This window comes from Protopterus annectens, chromosome 4.part0 (genome assembly GCF_019279795.1).
Source record: "Protopterus annectens isolate FY-2018-M chromosome 4.part0, PAN1.0, whole genome shotgun sequence".
NCBI lineage: Eukaryota > Metazoa > Chordata > Ceratodontiformes > Protopteridae > Protopterus > Protopterus annectens.
The window spans coordinates 582,532,000-582,552,478 of NC_056733.1; the positions used below are offsets into that span (position 1 = coordinate 582,532,000).

The window sequence follows — 20,479 nt, forward strand, 5'->3', positions numbered from 1 at the left end:
ATTTTTACAGTATCATGGAAACATATTCCACAATCTGTCACAATATATTATTATTTTCATGAAAGAATTTAGAGGGGAGTAGATTTATGACCAGGATTATTTGCATGTAGATGTTTCTCATAAAAGTTCTTTTTACTGGTGTGTATTCAATGTTTACTGTGTTTCAAGATTCCTTATATTTAATCAGACTGGTTTCAAGTCTGTACTGATGATAAAAAGACCAGAGATAGTCATTGTGAGGCACTGGGACTGATTAAGGGTAGTTTTTTTAACCTTACATGCCTTCTTCACTAGGGGCCACACTGTCTAAGACTGTCATTCTAGAAGTTTCTCTTCAAGTTATATACTGCATCGCCAATTAGAACTAGTATAATGTACTCTGGTTGACAGGTTTCAAAATTTGAATACAACTTCTAATTCCTTTTTAGATTTTTTGAATTGCCAAACCTTATGGATTTCTCTGTGCCTCCATGCTGCGAACATTGCCAAGTAATGACTGAGTGAGAATCAACCATGATGCTTGCCTGTATACTGTCCTCAGTGGCAACTTTGAGGACTCAGTCAAGAGTACTTTCACAACCATCATTTTTGTCTACTTTAGCTGTTAGGGAAAGAGACCAAAAAGCTGAATTGAAGGATGGGTAGATTCAACTGAGTGCATGCAGTTTATTTTTAAGCCACTAAAAAGAACATATACAAATATTTCAAGCACAGGGATTAATGCCCTTCTAGCTTGCCAATATACCAAAATAACTGTTCCCATAATAAGTGTCCCGGCTGTTCTTGAGCTCAGTCCTGACAACAGAAGTGGGCCTTTGAAGGGATCCTGCATTACTGATGAACTTACCTCATGGGGAATATACATACTACATACAGACAGAGAAACTAATTCAATTTGGACATTATCTGCCAAATCATTCACTTCCTCGGTTACTGTCCCCCATTGCCTTATCTAGCCTGTCCTTAAAGGTGGCTGTACATTCCATAAACTGGTGTTGTCTTCTAGCGGAATTGCATTTAAGGACTGACAGCCTCCAATGACCATCCCTCATAATACATCTCTTGCCTGATGTAGTCAAGCAAAGATATCAGGCAGACACTCATTACTCATATTCATATACATTGTTATTAGATTACCCATAATCCTGTTATATAACAGAGAAAATTACCTTAGTCTTCTAAGGTTATAAGTAAAAGCCAGGTAGTCATGCCTGCAACACATTTTAGCTAGTGTCTCTGCCCATTCATTAGACACAATATCATATTCCATGTACAGATTCCGGACTACTGTGCAATGCTTGACTCAGGGTTTAATCAGATTATGAAAAGTATTATGCCTCCCTAGATTTAAAATGACATAATTAAAATGATGTAATAAAATGCCCATCTTTCTGTTGATGTGCTATAACCAGATCCTTTATAAAAAACCTCAAGCTAAATTTTTAGTCTGGAGTTATTCCCACATCCCTGCATCATGTCTCCACAGTAGATACTTGCATCCCTCTGGATATTTATGTGCTATAGCTAATTTTACCTGAATGCATCAAGGTGCCCTTACTAACATTAAATAGCAAGTCTATAGGTGTAAGACCACCTACTCAAATTCCTTTTTGAATTATAATAATTATCCCTTCTTCCAGAAAAAAGAGGCATTGTTAAAGGACAATTTGTTTGTCAAGGCTGACAAGTGACTATCAACTAGAAGTGGCTTACAATAGAATTGTTCAAAGAAAGGGGTTATCCCTTGAAATTATTGGGTGAAATAAAGGATGAAATCCTTAAGGGTAGGAACAACAGGTTTGCCTCTATTTTGTGATATGGGGGACCAATCAAGTTGATGAATGTGATTATCCAAGTTTGAACAGCACTGATGATAAGAAAAGGGGTGCTGTGGTCATTCCTTATAATGGTGATGCCCCACAGTTGGTTAGGGCATTCAGAAAAAACTGGGATTTCATTTTTCATTAGCTAAATGCTGACCAGAATATATTTTAGGTAGCAGTAGTGATCCTGACATTGTTGAGACAAGCCATTTAAAAAATGAGTAAACCTAAAGTAAGGCACACACGGAGCTCAGCAAAGCGGACAACTGCTTTAATGAACAAGCACAAAAACAATCCACAGCAAGCTAAATCACAGCAACACAGCAGAGCAAACGAAATTGCAAAGCACAAGTAACAGCACAATAACACTGTAAAGTTACTCCACATATGTTTTTGTCACGATAACTTCATCAGATACCTAACCTCTCTTCCTTTGATGAAGAAATAAATTTATCTAATTCAAATGAACCAATGAGTGAACAAATTCAACTACACATACAAAATGCATTAAAACACATGAACCTTAAAGGTGAATGAATCTAAAAGTTAAAACCAATAGTATATAAAATAGATATAATAAATAGATATGTATATATATTTTGTTATATAAAATGCTTCAAACATAAACCTTAGTTAAAATTGCTTTGTTAAATATAAGTTAAAATAATTCTTGATGCAAGTTCTTCCCCTGGTTTAAATGAAATGTTATCCTTGAAACCTGTGCTGAAATTGAGATCAGCTAAATTATAATATGTTATTATTATAATATTTATATTTATATTTTAAATAATTTTATATATTATATATACAAGCATTTTATATTTTATGGTTTATTTTAATAATAATACATGTATTTATCTTTTAACAAGATGAACATGCATTTAATTTAATTTCCACAAGATGGTGCTATTACATTGTATTTTGGATTCAATTTAGCTTCTGCTTTTGAAAAAACATTTTTAGAAGCATTTCAGGTTTGTGCTGGTAATACTTATATTTAACAAAGCAATTTAACTAAGGTTTATGTTTGAAGCATTTTATATAACAAAATATATATACATATCTATTTATTATATCTATTTATTATATATACTATTGGTTTTAACTTTTAGATTCATTCACCTTTAAGGTTCATGTGTTTTAATGCATTTTGCATGTGTAATTGAATTTGTTCACTCATTGGTTCATTTGAATTAGATTAGTTTATTTATTCATCAAAGGAAGAGAGGTAAGGTATCTGATGAAGTTGTGACGAAAACGTATGTGGATTAACTTTACAGCATTATTGTGCTGTTGCTTGTGCTTTGCAATTTCATTTGCTGTGCTGTGCTGCTGTGATTTAGCTTGCTGTGGATTGTTTTTGTGCTTGTTCATTAAAGCAGTTGTCTGCTTTGCTGAGCTTCGTGTGTGCCTTACTTTAGGTTTACTAGTTTTTATCTTGGGCACTCAGACCACTGGTTTGGTTTATTGGTCATTTAAAAAATAAACTAATAGCTGCTATTAGACAAATGTACCTAAAATATCTGATGCAATTAATGTTTATAATTTATTTTAACACAGTACTAAACAGTATCCATAAGCTGTTCTTGGTATCTTGTAGTTTTACAACAATTTCCTTTAAAATGTTGAACCCTTAATATCTTTGATAAGGATAGCTATGCTATCATATAATCAGTACCAGAGAGAAGTGTCTTATAACAGATGGGCTCATATAACTAATACCTGGAGACAGAAATGTGTTTTGTGATCTTGCAGGGATCAAATCTAGGGCTCCTTCTCTTTAATATCTTTCTTAACAATCTACACTCTGCCTCCAAGCAAGCAACCATAAAAAATATGCAGATGATGCTACACTCATGTCATCTGCTCAGATGCTATCCTCCCTGCAAAACATCACCCAACAAGCCTTCTTATCTACTGAATCCTGGCTAGAGAACTCAGACCTACTTGTAAACCCCAAAAAGACAAAGCTAATGTTATTTAGCCCTAAAAATTACCTTAAACAAAATTTTCATTCTATATTCTATTATCTAATAACATAGAATGTGTTTCTTAAACCAAATTCCTTGGAATATGAATCAACGGTCATCTCAAATATGATCACCATCTCTTTCAAGTCATCAAAAAAAAGAAAGAAAAAAATGAAAAATAGACTCCCTCTATATAGGCTGAAGAATTTTTCTTACTGACCACTTCAAAAAATTAGTAGCAAAAGTATACCTACTCCCATTCCTACTTTATGCATCACCTATCTTTACTAATCTCGACTCCATACTAAAAAGCAAACTAGAAATGGTTTATAATAGAATTGCCAGATTTGCTGCAAATACCCCCTAAAAGATCTTAACTGGCTTAAACTTCCACACTACTTTAACTGCTTACAACTCACTTTAGCCTACAAACTAAAATACAGACCTGAAAAATATTCATCTGTACAAGGTACAATGCAACCTTATAGTAAAATGTAGTCTTACCAGCAGAAGGAGTTAATTCTGAAAAACTGTGGCAGAAGGACAAAATACTAAAAATGGGAGACAGCAGAGTGTTTGTGGAGAATGACTACTCATTTTACACCAGGCAGAAAAGTAGTAAATGTATCCAATTATTCAGGGAATGTTGAGAAGCAGGTGTGAGATTCAAATGACTGTACCCATCTGAAACTGAAGGAGATTCTGCTTCTTGCTCTTCTGGTAATAAAGACCACAGAGAGACTATACCAGTGAAATACTTTCCAATGTTTCAACAGAAAATGCTTGAGAGAGAGAAAAAAGCACAAGAGCTTACTAGAAATCGAGAGTACATTGAAAATGAATCAGAGGCAGGGTTTGGGAGAAGGAGTTGAACAGGAATACAACAAGAAAAGTCTGGAAATATTGGACTTTTTTGGACTTTGTTAAATTTGTAGGGGACTCTAAAGCATGTGCCCTACTTCATGTCATTAATGTTTATTAAAATACTCATGAGAGGGGACGAGGAGGGAGAAAGTTAATTGTAAGTAAAACTTTTTTTCCTAATAGTACTATTTAACTGGTTCATGATTTTCTTTTCATGCTATAAAGTTTTTTCAGTTATTTTTAAATGAATGGGGATACTAATGTAAATAAGTGATCCTGTTTTTTTTTTGTTCCTTTCTCATTTCGTTTTAAGAAATATAAGCATTGCAATATATATATATATATATATATATATATATATATATATATATATATACACATACATACACACACACACACACACACACACACACACACACACACACACACACACACACACACATAGATATTACACAAAGATCTGGTTAAAAGAGCATGGCAAAAGAAAAAAAATATGTGTTTCTTTCATTCTTGGATTGGGGATGACTGAGTTAAGGCCAATAGCTTAATCTAGTAACAAATTTTATAAGAAAACAAGTAAATGAAAAAGAATATTGAACATCATAAGGCTTTTTTTCAGTAAACAGTTTTGTGTTTAGTTCTCATGTTTCTAGCAGACAATCTGATAAAGAGAAATGGCTTGGAGAAAATGTTTTCTGAAAGAATTCAACTGTTTCCCAGCTGAGAGAGCTACAAAGATAAGACAAAACCTGACAGCACTAAATACACTGTGTCTATATTATGTGATTGAACAGTGAAATGTTCAAACATGTAATAATCGACCTCTAAATGTCGAAATGCCATAATGTTGAACGGCAAACCCCCCCATAAAAACACCCAAACAAACCATAAAAACACTCTAAGCCCCCCACATGCCCCACTACTTAAATATACCAACTCCAAGACTGCACTACAGTGCAGACAATGGAAAACTTCCATGTCCGCACTGTACAGAGATCTCCATTGAACTGTTTGACATTCCAACAGTTTGACATTTAGGGGTCGATTATGTGTTTGAACATTTCACTGTTCGATCACTTAATATAAACCCAATACACCAACAGGCTATACCATGCATCTTAATCATGGATAACCTTTCTTTTAGGGTAGCTTAAGTCTCTGTGTGTGGCTGTCAGTTTGGAGCATTTCTTCCTAGTGGGACTGTAAAACTTCAGTATTTGAAGATGTACATAGTTTTGTGTGTTATTATTAAGTTAATAGGTTTTAGGGGGTATTTTGTGTGTGTGTGTGTGTGTGTGTGTGTGTGTGTGTGTGTGTGTGTGTGTGTGTGTGTGTGTGTGCGCCTGTCTGTGTGTGTATTTTTGTTTGAGGATTGTTAATAAAACAAAAAAGTTCTGTAAGACGTGGCATAGGCAGAAATGGAGATGACAAGACACAACTGTATAAAAGATTAACCTGCCAAACAGTACATGAATTTAACACAAGTGATAAAACTAGACGTTTAACAAAAAAGCTGTTATACATAAAGGGTGGGAATAATAATTTCTCAAGAATATGATGCTTTCTATGTCTTTAAATGTTAATGGTCCTACAAATAAATACAAAAAAGAAACAGTAGTGAACTCTATTAAAAAATGTTAATAGTCAAAAGCGACACAGAAACACAGCCGGAGTTGAACTCTCTATAGTAACCAAATATGACTCAATTCAAAGAACAGAAGCTGGGGTAATCAAAATAAACATGACCTGATAAACTTCTAAAACTTTTAGAAAACTCACTTCCTTTCAACCACTTCCGGAGTACTCTTACAATAAACTTCATAAAACTAAATACAGTTAAAATCATTAACATTACAAAACTATATAAAATAAAAAATAATCATATAAAAACAAACATCACCTCCTCAATCTGGAAGCAGTTGAAAGGAAGTGGGTTTTCTTTATGTGACTGGGTGTATCTTAGCAACAAGGAACTCTCTGGAGGCTATTTTGATAGGGTTTAGTTTGAATGGTATATTTAACTGATGTTTTGAATTGTAGTTTTAGTCGTCTGAAGAACCAACTGATTTGCGAAAGCACTTACTGTTCTGTTAATAAAGTTTTAGACATTTATCGGGTCATGTTTATTTTAATTACACCAGTTTCTGCTCTTTGAATTGAATCGTATTTGGTTACTACAGAGACTTCAGCCCTGGCTGTGTTTCTGTGCGACTTTTGTTTTATTATCGCTTTACTTCATTTGTGTGGCTACACAGTTTATTGCCGGATGTATTTTTATCTTGCCATTTTCCATATATTAAAAAATGTAGAATGCAAATAGCTATACTACAGGAGAGACACACTTGGAAAGAACTGAACATGTGAATTTGATAAAGAAAGGTTTTCAGGATGGATATTCAGCAGAATACCTGGGCAAAGGAAGACAGGAGTACCTATATTAATTGCTGGAGGAGCTCCAGTATTAAAAGAAGAGGATAAAAAAGACAATAATGGTAGATTTATAGTACTAATGGGCTGCTGGTAAGGGAGGAGGATTACAGTGGCATGTAATTATATTCCACCGAAAACTGCTATAATGGAGCTTAAGAAAATTATGTGAGAAATAATCAACATTCAGCAAGAAATATTACTTATAGCTGGGGACTGGAATTTGATTTGTAATAGTGAAGATATGTCTGGAGGGGACCAGAAGGGAAAATATTACAATGGAGAGTTGATTTTTAAAGAAAATTGTGAAAATATTTGGTATGGGACATGTGAATTCAGTACTAGGAGTTAGGAGTGAATTTACATATTGTCCGCAGTGGTGGTGCTGCGATAGCATTGTCGCCTCACAGCAAGATGTCCCGTTCGATTCTCAGCTAGAGCGTCTTCTGTGTGGAGACATGCATGAATGGGCGTACCTTCGTTGAAGGTTGTGCATCAGGGCCGGCAAATCGGCACGTAAAAATCAACTGCCAATCATTAGCAGACCGGAGTTCTGCTGTGGCGACCCCTAACCAGAAAAAGCCGAAAAAAACAACAACAGCATTCCCCAAGATACAAAAACTGGGCTAGGCTAGACAGAATTTACATTTTCAGGATCATGTGCATTTAATTGAAGGTCTTGATACACATCTGATAACTATTTCAGATCATGCGCCAATGTTGTTTGTCTTTCGGCTTTTTCCCGGTAAGGGGTCGCCACAGTGGAACTCCGGTCCACTAATGATTGGCAGTAGATTTTTACGAAACGCTGAGGTGCCAGCTCGACGCCCAACCTTCAACGAAGGCACGCCCATTTACGCATGCATGTCTTTTGAATGCTACCCAACCACGGGGAGGACATGCAGACTCCACACAGAAGGCACTCCCAGGCCAAGCCGAGAATCGAACGGGAGAACCTCTTGCTGTAAGGTAACAATGCTACGGCTGTACCACCACGCAGATCATGCACCAGTAGTAACTAAAATAAAAACACAGGGTAATGAAATCAAAATGAGACACTGGCGCTTTCCCACTTATCTGTTGAAAATAGAGGAATTTAAGGAATGGGTAGGAAAATAATTCAATTATTAGAGAAGATAGAAATTTCTTCTGAAAATATAGCTAGTGAGTGGGATAAAATTAAAGTGGAGTTTAAAAATATGGTGGAAATAAAAGAAAGGGAGATATGGTTAAGAAGTAACAAATTATTTAGAGGGACTATCAAATGTTAAAGTATTATTGCAAAATAGGAGGAATCTCACAGAACAAGAAGAGGAGCAACTGCAGAAAGCTAAACAGAAATTAAGGGATTAGCTCAATAATATGCATGAGTTTAGAAAGATTGTTGCTTAGCAACTGTTTTTGATAACTCTAGTGCACAAAAACTTTTAGCACAATGACTTAGGCAACAGAAAGTAGAAAGGGTTGTCACCAAGCTGAGGGAGGCTATAACAAGGAAAATAACTCGGGATCCTGTAGAAGTATTAGAAATATTTTGGAAATGCTATAAAAGTATGTATAAAGCAGCGAAATATGGAGCTCAAGAAAAGGAACAGATGGAAATATTAATGGAAGAATTAAATATGCCAAGGTTAGAAGTAGAGGAGGCTCAATTACTCAGAGATAGGGTAGGAGGAGATGAGATAAAAATGATGATGTATAACTAAACTGTAGGAAAGTCCCCAGAAACAGATGGTATTCCTGTGGTAGTATGGAAGCTAGGAAGGAAAAAAACTGATAAAGATCTCGAAGGTCTTGTTTAGCAGTGTTTTAAGAGGAGGAGGAGAAATACCAAAATCCTGCAAGAAAGCAGTGGTAGTTGTAATACCTAATGAAGGTAAAGATCCATCAGATCTAGCTTCATACAGGCCCATTGCAATACTAAACCATGATTATAAAGTGTTTATGTCTATAATGGCTAAAAGAATGGCAAAAGTGATGCCAAAATTGATAGATATGGATCAATGTGGTTTTGTGGAGGGGAGACAAACATTTGACAACATTAACAGAACATTGATGATCCAGAGGGAAGCAGAAAGTAAGAAAATACCACTGTTGTTGGTGGGCCTTGATACAGGGTCTATATTATATTCGCAAACGCTTAGGTTGTCGAATACAGCATGATCAACACCTAATGAGCGAACTGCGAGTACATCAAATGCTGGAAACCGCAAATTTGAAATCCCGATTTGGCATAGTTGGCCCTTCTGTTCTGTAGCTCCATAAGGTAAGTGTGCGATAGTTACGGACCTTAGGGTTAGGGTGCGGGTTAAGGTAAGTGCATAGATAGTAATGTATGTAAGGGTTAGAAGTAGGGTTTGGTTAAGTGTATGTGTGTGGATTGTTTGTTTTGTTTGGGTATAGCTTATTAAGTTAAGTGTGTAAGTGCATAGAAAGTAATGTATGTAAGGGTTAGTTTAGGTTTAGAAGTAGGGTTTAGGTTAGTGTATGTATGTGGTATATTTATTTTGTTTGGGTGGGTAGTATGTAGCGAGCGGTGTAGTGGGAAGTGTGTTTTGTTTTCGTCAGTGGGTGGAACGGTGTTGGCCAAGTAAAAGTATTTGGTGATGTGTTTTTCTGCGTTGTGAGCTTTCACTGATTTGTGCATTCACTGAATAGGTGTCGATCATGTTGTATTCGATAACCTAAGCATTCGGTATATAATATAGACCCCTTGATACAAAGTATTTGACAGAGTAAGCTGGGATTTTATGAAGAGAGCAATGGAAGCATTTGCATTATCTGATAAAATTATAAGGTTGATGATATATGAGGGATTGCAGGTGAAAATTAAAGTAGGTGGGGCCTCTCTGATAATCTCTGCTTGAGCAGAGGAAGCAGGCAGGGGTGTCATCTCTCCCCTCTGTTATTTGCATTATATTTAGAACCATTGGCCAAGAAAAATAAAGGACTCAGAAATTCAAGGAAATAATTGGTATGGTAGTCAAAAAACAGCTGGTTCTATTTTCTGATGACATTATTTTATACCTGACAAAACCAGAAGAGACATTACAGTGCTGTGAAACATATTGAGACAGTTCCAAATCTTTTCAAGATACAAAATTAATGAAGCTAAAACAAAGGCAATAGTGGTAGACTATGTACCCACATATGAATTGGTTCAGAAATATCCATACTTATGGAGATATGATAAAATGAAATATTTAAGAGTATGGATTAAAAATTATTCTGGTGTGGCAGCTAAGGCTATGTGGGAAGAGACTAAACAAAATATGGTACTAAAACTAAGAAAATAAAGCTCTGTTATATGGATATCTGTAGTAAAATACAAGCAGTTAAAATATTTTTAGTCCCTTTAATCTTATACACAAGTCAGGCATATTTTTATCAACCAGAGAAGAAGTTGTGGATAGCAATTAATAAAGAGATGAAGACTTTTATCTGAGAAGGGAATATGGCAAGAGTCAAGTGGGATAAGCGTTTTCCTCTAATAGAACAGGGTGGATTGGGATTATCTGATTTGAACAGGTATTTCAGAGCAACACAGTTAAGGCTCCTATACATAGCACAGGCAGGAAACTATAATGCAAAGTGGAAAGAGATGATGATGAAATGGGGGAAGCTCAAGAAACAAGGAGAGACTGGGATTTTGGATGCAAACCTTTAAGGAAAATAATAATCATACAGGAGATTATATTCATAAAGTAGCAGAAAGCATACTAAGTACTAAGCCAACAGGGGAATGGAGAAAGGAGATTCTGTGATAGGGATGACTGCAATTAGGGATACAGACAATAGACAACAGGAGGCTGGAATTTACTGGAGAAAACTGGCAAAGGAACCAAGGTATTGGGACCAAATAACTAGAGAGGGAAATGTAATAGAATGAGAAAATGCCAAGAACTTATTTTGACTGCATGCTAGAGATTGCCTTCCCTATCAAGGACTGATATCAGAGTATAGGCAGAGAGAAAGAAATAGGGGGGTCCCAAATGAAAGACCAGCACTGGTAGAACTTTTAGTAGAATCTAGAAAATAAGTTGCTGTTAAGAAAGGAATAATTAGTAGAGCATATAAAATATTGCACAATAACTATAAGAATCAATCAGAGCTGGTTAGAAAGGATTGGAAAGAGAGATTAGATAAGCAAGTCACAAAGAAACAATGGGAAGATATATATATATATATATATATATATATATATGTCTCCCAAATATGCTTGAACGTCTGGAAGATTTAAGATCTTTGCTTTGAAGTGTTTACATAGGTATTTTAATACCACAAGTTGACTCCAAAGAATTTTTCCTCAGGTCGACAGCAAATGTTGGAGATGTGATGGGGAAGAAAGAGGTACGTGGGAACATATTTTCTGGGAGTGTAATGAGTTGGCAGACTTTAAAGATTCCGTACAGACTTCTCTGTCAGAGATAATGGGTGAACAAACTGGTGTGACTAATGAAATGACTCTTTGAGCTATGATACAGAATTGGAGTTGCCTAGACATAGGAAGGCCTTGTTGAGTCTAATTATGATGGCTGCCAAAAAAGCAATTACTAGAAAATGGAAATCAAAGTCTAATCCAACTGTACTAGAAGTAGCAAATATAGTGACAGAGAGAAAACAAATGGAACTGGGATCTTTAGAAAAGGGTAGGAGCAAATTACATAGGAATAAATGGGAAATGTGGGATCAATACATACAGAGGAGGAGTGAGGTTTAAAAGAAGGCAGGAATTGAAAGACCTATGCAATGGCTGACTGACAATGATTGGATGTATTACAAGTGATGTATAATGTTTGCAGCAACAGTTGTGTTGGCATGGTTTGTAATGTATAACGCTTGCAACTGAGATTGTGTTGGTAGTGTTTATTTTCATTTATGTAAATGTAAGATTGCCTATGTCATACATGATCATTTAATAAAGATGTTTCTTGTTAAAAAAAAGACAAATAGTTGAGCTAAATTTATTTAAACTATTACTGAAAAAATATAAGATAAGTGGCTGTGCCTTGCACAGTTCCATGGTAGTACATAAATACAGTCTTCCCTAGTTATAATCCATATATGTCCATCCTTTCTCTGCATCCCTATCTTACCTAATATCTCTGTCTTTGTACCTCTGTCTCAGGTTCCATTGCATACTAATTTTCTTTATAAAACAAACTTGCTAACATCCAGAACTGCAACCTCTTCTGTAAGCTCTAACCTACTTACTTTATTACTGAATACTCATTTTTTACAATAGTTAGATTACATTAATAGCCTAATATAGTTCTATCATATCTCTAAACATATCTCTCTCTTTCTGGTAACTGTACATATTCAGTTTTGGGACATACAATGTTTGACAGTTCAACTGTAGATCCTAAACTGTACATATAATTTTAATGTACATACATATCTGATTTACGCTGAAAAATGCAAAAATGTTTTAATATATGTATGTAAAATGAACATCTTTTGTATTTTACAATTGTAAAAACTGTACAGCTTATTTCTCCTTGTACATGAAAAACTCCTACTTTTTTCCCTTTATGTAAGTTATTTTGTAATGTTCTTTGTACTGTATGTATAACTGGAGCTTTTCTCCCTGGGCATCCACTGAAAATTGGATAAATCCCAGTCAGACTTTTTTGGGAAACAAAGATAAATAAATAAGTAAATTACAGAAAACATCATATGACCAGAATACAGACTGTAATGGAAAAATAATTGTCCAATTACATGAGAACTGTTACTGATAAAAGGTTAAAAATATCAAGTGAGACCAAGTGCTTCAACAAAATCAAAATAATTCAATGTCACCCGCAACTATTGTGCATTGTTTATGTATTCAACAATTGCCCTGGATATACTGAGCTTGTGAAAAATGTTAACTAGTTATTGTATCAATCATGTTATTTCAGTGACAAAGAATTACAAAACCTCTCTCTCTGCGGAAACTGAAAAATGATTCATCAGTTCTTTTTTTCATATGCAAACTGTAATTTCAAAAAAAAGTTTTATCTTTCATTTAGCTTTTATTATATCTATTTAATTGCCTAAAATGTTTTGCAATGTAAATAATAAAAAACTGTACTCTTATTGAAATGTTTGGCATGTGGCTAGTTCATAGTACACAGAATGTCTGATTGCTTTGTCTAGTCATTTGACTTTGGTAAATCAGTAGGTGGGTATGTCCAAATGATTCATCAGCCACAACCTGGATCCAAGGAAATTACATAAGTTAATGATACATAGACCATTAATACAACTTAACAGATATGCTACAGTGAATTAAATACACTGAATTTATCAGAGGCAATATAATGTGCAACTAGTAAGGTATGCAGGTCGGGGTTATGCTTCAGTTACATATACCCTAGGAGACTATTATTCAGCTAAGTAATTAATCCTGAGTAATGCACAGGTAAGTAGAAACAAACAGAAGCTATGATACTAGACAAACATAAAAGCTACAGATGTCTTAACAATTAGGAACTAACATAAAAAGCACACTGTCTTAAGAATGAAGTGGGCTTAAGTTCATAAGCTGGTGGAAAGTGTCCTGGCCTAACGGCTTTCGAGGAACAACACCTCAGTGAGTGCAGGATCAAATACCCATTTATCAATATGGATTGCAAAAGTAACAATACAGATGAGGTTCTAGCACTAATTATGTTTCTTACCCTGTTTTTCATGAGTGGCTGTGTGTGTGCAAAATGAAAGAAAAGCTATAGATAGTATTAGGAAAATGTGAGTGCAAGATTTAGTCAAAAGGGATGGACTGGGAATTGAATATTTGGTAAGACAGTAAAAAGAAAAGAAAAGGATTGGTGAGTACGGGGCTTTATTTCCTTCAGACATATTAAGTACAATTTAAAGGCTGATGTTCTGAGCCCAGTCTGGACACATTCTTTTATTGATCCTATCGCCATCCCGCAAACAAAAATAACTCATAAGCTCCACATTTGTCTGAAGGCAGTATGCACTGCACTAAACTGCATTTCCAAAAGGATGCTTTATAGAATTAAATCCAGTAGTGATTTTACCCATGTGGCTTGTAAAATTCCTCAGCCTTATAATACATAGTTGCTTCCTTTGCATTTCTTCTTTTTCTTTCCTGAACATTACCATTAAACCCAAATGACAGAGACATAGGAGGATCAAGCTCTGTGCACTCTTCTTTATTGACAGTTATGTTTAAGGTACAAATTCCAGCAGGCTCCTTATCAAAATGTTGAAAATGAAAAAAAATACAAAAAACAAGGGAGAATAGCGAATTTTGAAAATCACTCTTCTCCTTAAAACTTCTTTTCTAGGGAGGGCAACCTCCGGCACCTCTTCATGTGGGGGGGGGGGGCAAACCCTCCACATGCCCTGAACTTATATGCACCGACTCTGAGATTGACATACTTTGGACAAAAGGGAATAATCTGAGAAATGGCATCTCAGACTTAATATATGCAAGTTCAAACTTTAGGCCATTCAGTGTCCATATTTCGGGACTGTCTTTAGTGGGTCCTGACATTTCAGATGGTTACCATTCCAGCCTGATTCCAGAACACTAGTTATTGACAAATCATATTCTTCAGCTGCCCAGGTGTGTGGTGGTGTCAAAAAATTACTTTGTGTTTACTAACATTTACTGTATTGTATTTGGCATAGCTTGTATCTTTCTTTTTGTCTGTAAAAATATTGTCTGGGGTTGATCAATATCAGAGCACCCATACAGTTAGTAGTAAGCTGTAACTCCCTCTTCTTTGTGACTTTATCAGGTTCAGCTGTAGCATCAAATTTACTGCAGTGCAGTTTGATGTTATCGGTTACTAAAACAATAAATAATAGAAATTCATTAAGCCTCTTACTGCATGTCAGTGTTGAATGGAGGGTCATAACCATGGAGTAATGACTGAATGGAAGCAGATGCTTCTGTTTCAACAAGTACAACAGTCTCTAATATGACTTTGCAGGACTAGTGTGCATTTGAGTAAAGTAAGCTGGAATACATTACTATAGCTGTTATGTGTTTTGTGTGAAATGAACTTGAAATACATTACTGTGGCCATTATTATTGTCATTATTATTTATTGTTATTATTAATTACTTTTATCACAATCTGCATCTGAGGTACATACAGTCAAAAGGGTGGCTATAATGACTGGGTATAGGTCAGGCTAACTGTGGATGAAAATAGTTGACTCTGCTGCCATGATAAAGTTAAAGTGGTTATTACTCTAGCTTTGCAGGACTAGTGTGTAAAAACATTTTGAAACATTTTACTGTGGCCATTTTTTAAATCACATTCAGACAGGTGAGGCTGAACTTGATGAGTACAGCTGTTGGTTGGATTATAATGACAATAGTTTGTGCAGTCTTTTATGGTAGAAATTATCTGAATTTGGTAATTTTGTTATCGGCTAGTAAATTGTGCTGTATGTCTTCTGGAAATTTTCAAAATTACAAACATGAAATACAATCAAACAAGATTTCTTTATTCAGCAATACATTAATTACCAAACAACAAATATAATTCAAAAATAGTTTGTTAAATAAGTATACATAGAATTAGGAAGATCAATCTAAAAGAGCATGTGCATTTATGCATGGTCCTAAATAAACTCAAGTGGGGAAGAGCAAAGCAGAATGCTCACCACTGGTAACACTGAGTTCAGCCAAGGCCATACTGTGCAATCTCATCACCAAATAAAATCAAACAAAACAAAAAAACAGCCTAAACTCTCTGCATTGGCATTCTTAAATAAAATAAATTTAGTCAAACCTGCCATAAACAGTCTTTTTCTCCCCTGCCTGCTGATCATTAGCACCCTCCACAACCAACTGGCAGGTGGCATCATTTAGGCAGCTATCAGGATGGTTTGGGATTTTTTTTTATTGCACCATTGGGTTGACATCAACAGGACTGCCCCACCCATTCATAAAAGGCAGAACATACTTGTTTCCTTTTACTCTGCCAAGGAAGTTAACTTGTGAGCATGTGCCATTGAGTAGACACCACCTCCCCTCATAGACTGGGCACACCCATCCCCCTACCTATGCTGTCAGGCACCTGTGATACTACTTAACTTGAGTTGCCTGGACTATAGTCAGGGCCTTATCCCTCTATGTCACTGGCATGAGATAGTACCATAATCATTTGAAATCATATAGTACAGAACTTGCACTACTAGATACACGGAATATATGTAATAAAGCTAGATACAAGGAATATATGTAATAAAGCAACATATATTTTGACATTCTTTGAATGCTACAAGCCAGCTATATGTTGTATATCTGAAACTAGACTCAAATAAAAATAACTAAAGTATGATATTCTGAAAAATCATGAATATAATCCTCAAAACTCAGTAATGAAGAATACAGTTTGTTGTAGCGACTGTCACTGTTTGCCATTTTTCAGTAATATGGTTCCATTAAGGTTACTGTGCTTAAATTCAGTATTTTCAGGATATGTTCTTTATATATTTTTAGTTTCACCCTTTTAGTCTTTGTTATTGAAGAGCTACATAAACTGTGCTTTAGTCTTTTGCATAAAACCCATCTGAAGTTTGGTTAAAACCAAGTACATTATTCTATTTCCCCTCTAATAAAAGTTATGGTAATGCAAAAACTAACAAGAAAAAAAAATTGATGTGGGATTTATTGCATCAGTCAGATCAAAGGGATGGCAAAAACACTGAAGAATGTATCCCAAGTAGAAAATGTTCACTTTAATATGCAACTCTTGACTAAAACTACATTTAGTCTTAGCACACATCTCTCCAACTTGCTCACTTACATTTCAAATATTATGTATAAATGACATTATGAAGCAGTTCATAACAACAAAAATGCACTAATATGATAAGACTTTAACATATACCTGCCTGAAGATTAAAAAAGGGTATAGCCCACATATCTACAAATCACAGTTTCACTCAGATGGTACAGGTACCAACCAGCCTCAATCATGTAACAAATAACCAAATACATTGCCAAATATAGTCCAAAAAATAAATCAGGAAAAGCCTACTACCTAAAAGTACATCTATCTTCAGTCATTGACAACAATCAGCTGCCGTTTGACTGGTCTAACAAGCAGTCTGAGCTAGCCTTTCCTCAAGATTTAGTATCAGGTATCTAGGACCAAGTGATACATGTGATACAAGAAGAAGAGACTTTAAATAATTTTAACAGAATTGACACACTAGTAACAGACAGATGGTTTCCTACAATCCGTATTTGCTGCAAAAGGGAGCACAAAATGGACTACAAAATAACTAAACTGTTTAACTAATTAATGAAGTGGAGTGGGGGAAAACAAATAATCAGGGGAGGCTTGCTGTACTGACTGCTTACTCCATTAAAAAGGGAAAAAAAAAGAAATAAGAAAAATGCTATTTTTAAAACTGAGAAGTCAACTTGACTTTCTGTTTAATTGCTGGTTCTCTGAACTCTGCGCATGCATGCACGGTGTTCCGAGAAAAGATAGCAATGTTTAAAAAAAGAAAATGGCGTAGTCTACTTGCTGTAGTGACAATTTTGGAAGTGTGATGATTTTAAAGCAGCACATATGTAAACTTACTCCACCAGTCTGTGGATTTATTTCATGCTTTTGTTGAGGATGCCAAAAGCATCACTTAACAAAGATCTCTCTGGGCTACAACATGAAGCAACAAAGAGTTTTAACCATTGGCTCAGTCTGTCTCATGAGTTTGAGACAGCCTGATACTTAAAATATAGGAAGTAACTCTACCAGTAAGGAGGAACAAGTGCTGGAAGTTTTTTTTTTCTTTTTATTTACTTACTTACTTATGAAGACAGGCATTTGAGTTTCAGACGTAGCCTTCAAAAGAGTATGCCAACACAAAGGCTGTTATTCTAGAAAGTTTTTTTAAGTATATGAAGGCAATAACTGTTGCTGATTTTGGTCCTTTGTCTACCACTATTTGGTAGAGTTCTTGTTGAGTAATAAGAAGTTGAGATGTATGTGATGGGGGAGTTTTCAGTCAGTTGCCCTGTGTTGCAATGTTTTCTGATAGCAGTGAACTGAGAAGATGATAAATTCCTATGTGGCAGTTATATATTCATTCATTCACTCTCTTGATCACAATCAAACATCTGAGGTGTACGGTCACAGTCATACAAGTGGCTTTAATTGATGGTCACTTGTGTGTGTGTGTGTGTGTGTGTCTATGAGATGGGGTTAAAATAACTTATTTTGGGCATCTGTTATTTTTATTCTATTTATGTTTATGCCCGTATATCACTATTGTGTGACTTCAGAGTTGTTATATATAATTTAAAAGGGGTGTAGGGGTGCAGGGGGCTTGTCCCTCTGCAAAAACATTAGGTTTTGATAGGTTTAGATTTTGTCAATATTTTGTGTTCAGATGTTTTTTAGTTTAGATATTTTGCTGTCAGTGTTTCTACTGTCAATCTTATGCTGTTTAGATTATTGCAAAGGGATGATTAAATGTTTTACTTACTTTTTTTTTCATCTGAAATGCCTGTACTTTTAATATGTTTAGACTATATGAATTTCACTTTTGTAAATCATTACTTAGGATTAGAAATGTTATGTCTTTTTTTTAACAAATTGTATATTATCTCTGTATTTTTCACTGTTCTACTACTTTATTTACTTTTGTATAACTATTGTAAAATTGTCTATATCCTGTGGAGCTTTTCTCCCTGGCTCTTCACTGAAAACGGGCTCTTTCAGGCCCAGTGGACTATCCCAGTCAAACTGCAATAAATAAATAAATAAATAAATAAATATATATATATATATATATATATATATATATATATATATATATATTTATTTTATTTTATTTTACATTTTTTAACCGGGCTAGTCCAGCTGGATATATTTCCATTTTCAGTGGAGGCCTGGGGAGAAAAGCTCTAGTAGTAACGTAGTGATAATATAACACTTAAATATAACAAGTACAAATTATACAAAGAAAGCATGTTAAGAATACTTAGTCATGAGTATTAATGAGAGGAAAAACTGACACTAATGTCCTATAGACATACAGAATAAGCTAGTCACTGTGCAGAAAGGATATCTGAGATCAGATACAGTGCATTCATAGGAATTACATTACTAACATAGGTAGTTTAATTTAATTACATTACTAACATAGGTAGTTTAATTTAATTACATTACTAACATAGGTAGTTTAATTTAATAACATTACTAACATAGGTAGTTTAATTTACTAGAGATAAATACTGCTTCTGAAGGGGGTAAAGTAGTAAAGATTGGTATGAGGAGGCAGTACAGAGATAGCGGTAGAGAGAGCAGAGGAATTAGTCAGGTTTGCAACAGGGACATACTATATATATATATATATATATATATATACCTAGTCTGGCATATCAATCATTTTATATAGGCAAATCTGTTTCTATGTTTCATGAGAGAATATATGAATATTTTTATGTAATTAAAAAATATAATGTTGATGATGCACTTTTTGAATATTCATTATATACACAGGTTATAGAAATGTAGAAAGGTATACAAAGAGGATTTTCAGATTGGGGCACTTTAACATGTATTTTTTGTCTAATTTTCAGTTTTAATATTAGATACACTCTGTTTGTTAATCCAGCCTTCAAACACCTATGCATTCTGTATTCCTTTTATGTGGAAACAAATGTGAAGGCTGCATGTGCAAATTCTGTATAAAGATATAGGCCATCTTCACAGCCTGAATTCTACATAGATTCAGAGCCTGAATTCTGCATAGACACATAGATTCACAAATTTGTAGTGCAAAACTGTACTGAAAGGTTTGTAGAATAAACCTGCAGTGGTTAGTTGGTCTGAGGAGGCTGATGATGTGGTTCTGTCAACAGTATCATTGTTCCAGATTCACATAATGGTTAGAGGATGACAGGGCTGGTCATGGAAGAAGATAAATATTGAGCAAATAGAGGAGTTCAGTTCTGTCACCTGGAAGCCCCTAGCAGAGACTAATGTAATGCAATAGGCAGGAATAAGTGATACTTGGGACATTGGTGGTGGATGCTCACAAGAGGACACATACCTAAAAGCATATGTTGACTTCCTGTATTGATAATGTTACAAGTGTGTGTGTGTGTGTGTGTGTGTGTGTGTGTGTGTGTGTGTGTATATGTATGTGTGTGTGTGGGGTTGGTGGTAGTGGTAGGATAGGTCAAAAGAAATGTTTTCACCCCCAGACCTATTTTATAGTGGTGCAACTCTAGGCAGCCTCTATCTCTCATTCAAGAAATGGGTCAGCGTGGATATCCTGTTGGACAGTAGTGAACAGACACTTGTCAGCAGGCTAAAGTAGCATTATGTGAAAACAAAACTTAGGCAAAAATAATGTAATGGTGCAGCTGCCGAGTAATTGACTAGGTCTGACATCATACGTA

The 20,479-nt window shown here is 35.1% G+C and overlaps 1 protein-coding gene across 1 annotated transcript in view; it reads right to left on the minus strand.

The window, feature by feature from the left end:
• Positions 1–20,479, minus strand: part of MYO1H (myosin IH) — an 835,299-nt gene that overhangs the window by 166,823 nt on the left and 647,997 nt on the right. The gene's annotated exons all lie outside the window — the stretch shown is intronic.